This window comes from Salvelinus fontinalis, chromosome 38 (assembly GCF_029448725.1).
Source record: "Salvelinus fontinalis isolate EN_2023a chromosome 38, ASM2944872v1, whole genome shotgun sequence".
Lineage (NCBI taxonomy): Eukaryota > Metazoa > Chordata > Actinopteri > Salmoniformes > Salmonidae > Salvelinus > Salvelinus fontinalis.
Genome location: NC_074702.1, coordinates 17,585,906 through 17,590,613, shown reverse-complemented (window position 1 = coordinate 17,590,613; position 4,708 = coordinate 17,585,906).

Sequence of the window (4,708 nt, the reverse complement as noted above, 5' to 3'; positions counted from 1 at the left end):
ATAACATTATTTGACATAGACAAAAAAAAACACTATTGTGAGGATAGGTCCTTAATAAGACTGAATAGAGAAAGTATTCAACAATAGCATGCTGTTAATAACAAATATAGGAGATTCAAATGGATACATGTCTTAGTACATTCAACACATACAGTGGCCTAACCTAACACATTGCCAATGTCATTTCTTCCTGTCTGCGTTGGAGTTCATAGCCAGCTGAGCAGCTACCAACAGGAGAACACCATTCTCCAGAGCCAATTGAAGGCTGATGTTGTCTTTGGAGATTAACTCTCCATGGCATTGCAACACTGGTGTCCCAGTCGCAGCTCGAATGGCTTCACTGAGGTAGAGCCTCCGTCACGCAGCAGCCATGTTGGCTCCCCAGGGGAAAGAGCAGGGCTCAGAGGGGTTGGACACTGGAATCCTCAGGGGATGTCATCTGGATGCTGGAAACTCCTAAATGGGATAATTAAGTTTGTGTGACTCGTTTGTCTCTCTCTCGCTCTCATTCACTGACTCACTCATGACTCACTCATGACTCACTCATGACTCACTCATGACTCACTCATGACTCACTCACTCTGGTTCACATTACATTTCCCTGATCTGTTCTGATGTTTTGAGTTGCTTGATGATTTCCGTGCAAGGTGCTGAAGTGAAGAGGGAGGGTTGCAATATATCTGAATACCTCCAGGGGTCCCTGTATTCCATGAGCTCGGACATACAGTATTCTGCTCTCTCAAACATCAACATAAGCAATGAATGGCAGTGAACTGGACCAAAATAATAGCTTTTTCATGGTGATTTTAAAATCTCACCGTGTGTAAAGAAGAAGGGGCTAATAGAAAAGAACATGCATGCAAACTGAAGGAGTGTACAATAAAGCTTTACACTGTGAGGAAAATCGGTTTGGATTTTTAGCCTGGCTGAACCAGACTGAACACTGTGCTGTGCTCTCCATTGTTTCACTTCAAACAACAGTGAAATGTACTGTAGAGCAACCCGTTTGGATTCCAGGCTATTGGATTAGCTTACTTCAAAAGAAATATCCCAAACTACCACAGTGATAAAAAAAACATTTCAGTAAGGGGCCAGTCAGTCGAGATGTGATTGTCGAGCTGTGAACAATTTAGTTTGAAGTGTAATGCAGCCTAATTCAGGCAAATAGATATTTTTATACGTTGGGTGTAGGTTAGCAAAGAGCATCGGCTGGCTTGCGTCATCTAGGGACATCCATATTGATGATTGTCTGCATCATTTAAGAACAGCACAGTAACCACTCTGAATGCATCTATTGTCAGGATGCCATTTGCTCTCTGCTGCTTGCTAACATCTCACAGATTACAGAGAACACTGTAAATCCCTAAATGGGAACAATTCTGAAGATTAAAACTGGGTACATCAGTCTATGGAACAGGGATAAAGAATGAGACATCAGTAATGCATCCGACTGCTGGGGTAATCTGTCATATGATCACAAACATCACACATGCTGTTAGTTTAACCAATGTGTCAAACATAGAACAAGGAATTATAATACTAGAATGGACATGAACCTTCTTATGATGGGATAAAAGTCAGCCATTTGGTCAGGGAGTTGGTCAACCATGATTTGGCAGTGCTGTGATAAGATATTGTGTAAAATAATGATTTATCTGCACTGTATGTTTATTAGCTAGCTAGCCAGCCAGTTTTAGAGAAATTATTCCAATAATTTTTCTAATTAACTACTAATATGCCAACATTCCATTCAAACAATGCAGTCAATCGACACTAATTAAATTACACAATTTCTGATATATTACATGCCTTACTTTATTTTCCTGCATAAGTAAAATTAGGATTTTACATGATTTAAATTTTATGTCTTTCTCTTCCCTTCTCACCATTCTGCATCTCTTCTCAAACTGCCTAATTAAACTGTGTGAGGAACAACTTTAGACAGACCATTGTCATGACTCTCCTGTGAAGACCTGAAGGATCAGGTTACAGTGGGTCCGCTCTACAGTGCCCTCTCTCACGCAGAGAGGGAGAGGTGGAGTGGTCCTCTTTATGGCGGTTGTAAGTACTCTGCTTCTGGGCTCTGTAGTATTGAGATTGGAATATGTGACTGTGGGACACAGAGAGAGTGTTACGTCCGTTTGGAATTAGACCAAGGTGTAGCGTGGTAGGTGTACATTTTGAATTTATTAAATGAACACCAAAAAAACAAGATAGATAAACGACACGTAAAGTATTGTAGCGCTAACACAGCAACTAAAGAAAAAAAAGATCCCACAAACTAAGGTGGGAAACAAGGCTGCCTAAGTATGATCCCCAATCAGAGTTAACGATAGACAGCTGCCTCCGCACTGGGCCGTGAAGGCGCACTGGAGACACAGTACGTATGGCCGGCGCAGGATATACTGGGCCGTGGAGGCGCACTGGCGACACAGTGCGTAGAATCGGCACAGGATATCTTGGACCGAGGAGGCATACTGGAAACCAGGAGCGCTGAGCCGGCACAACCCGTCCTGGCTGGATGCTCACTTTCGCACGGCAAGTGCGGGGAGCTGGCACAGAACGCACAGGGCTGTGGATGCGCACTGGAGACACCTTGTGTATCTCCGCAAAACATGGTGCCTGACTGGTCCCACGCTCCTCACGGCGACTGTCTTGCTCCAGACACCAAACCATCCACTCTACCTCATCACTCCCCTCAACTATCTCACAATACTCCTCACTCAGTCTATCCCAATACTCCTCTTCGCTCTCAAACTCGTCCCTTGGCTTCGCCGACCAACCCGTGTGCCCCCTCCCAAAACAATTGGGGGGCTGCCTCTCGGGCTTCCGTCGTGGTCGTGAACTTCAGAGTCCCCGTTGGTCCTCCTTCGCAGTCTCCGCCTGCTTCCATGGCAGAGTCTTGTCCCCTGCCATAACCTCCTCCCATGTCCATGATGTCCACTTACTTTTCTCACGGGCCCAGGATCCCTGCTCCTCCTGACCACACTGCTTGGTCCTCTTGTGGTGGGATCTTCTGTTATGTCCGTTGTTGGAATTAGACCAAGGTGCAGCGTGGTAGGTGTACATTTTGAATTTATTAAATGAACACCAAAAAAACAAGATAGATAAACGACACGTAAAGTATTGTAGTGCTAACACAGCAACTAACAAAAACAAGATCCCACAAACTAAGGTGCGAAACAAGGCTGCCTAAGTATGATCCCCAATCAGAGACAACGATAGACAGCTGCCTCTGATTGGGAACCATACCCGGCCAACAAATAAATAGAAGAACTAGAATGCCCACCCAAATCACACCCCGACCTAACCAAATAGAGAAATAAAAAGGCTCTCTAAGGTCAGGGCGTGACAGAGAGACTTGGCCAAACTTTAATAACATCAACAGATTGAATGATGAAATAGTATTTCTGTAAATCCGGACAGTTGGGTGGTCGGTGGGAAACCAAAAGAACTATCCAGTCGAATGTGTTAATCATTTGTGATGTAACTAAAGAAGGTAGGACAACATAACTGTATGTTTTAATGTATATATTTCCCGGTTGTCAGGGTCACATCCAAATGTGGGGGAACATATATGATTGAATATGAAACTATTTGTGAGAAGATGTAATGTGATGTAAGCCTTATAAATGAGATAATTGTTTGTCATATGACGTCTTAACCAAGTCAGTGGCCAGCTCCCTTGAGCACAGACATTACACGACATCATGGAACGCCCCTCTTTTCTACTCCAGTATAAAACCCACTTCCGACAAAATATTAATTAGACCAGAGAGCATGGAGCGGTAGCTAGATGTTGAAATGGTTGACAATTTAAATAAAGACCAGTTACGTGCAGCGCCAGTTGAATACGTTACAAATGGTTGAGAAATCTACCACTGTATAGACCAAGCAGACTAAGGCGTGAGCCGGATGTTGCAAAATGGTTTAAACTACAACTCTACCAAAGGACAAGAACAGAGAACGTGGAGATCATCCCCACACTGAAATGGTTAAGAAATCTACAAACTAAAGACCAATTATTCAGCTTGAAGCTGTTTAAGTACTTTAGTCTGGGAAACGCAACCGATCGAACGACCAAATGGTACTCTGAAAGATCCATTCTGGAGAACATTTCCTGGTCAAACGACCATTGGCACAAAAGACCTTGTGACTTCTGGGGAACGCTACCAGAGACTTTCTGTCGACTTTATCATACAGACGAACCGGAGATCACAGAGAGGGACAACAAAGGCATACACTCGTAAATATGTAAATTGCAATTTATTTTCGAATGAGCGGCTGTTCATGTGCAAAAGGGTTAGCATTTCCATGAGCGTGGTTATTAACTGTATGTACTCTGCCTTTCCCGGCTCTTGAGCTGTCCCCACCCCTTTCCGTTGTCTACCAGTCGTCACATCGGTTTCGTCCCCTAGGTACTTTTTCTTTGTATCGTGTTAGTAACCAATGTATGACCTATTGTGTGTGTGTTTATGTAATTCTGTGTGATTTAGTTAGTAAATAAATAATTAAGCCAATTTGTATATCGCTGATTCATAATTTATGCTAGGGTTTGTGCAGATATCCAAGGGTTTGCGACATTCAGAATATGACTGATTAGGTAATAATACATTAATAAGTGACTGTAATCGATAAGATATGAAAATATCTGAAGAGAGTTAAATTTGGGAAATAGAAACTCTTTAAACACCGTTTTCCCGTGGTG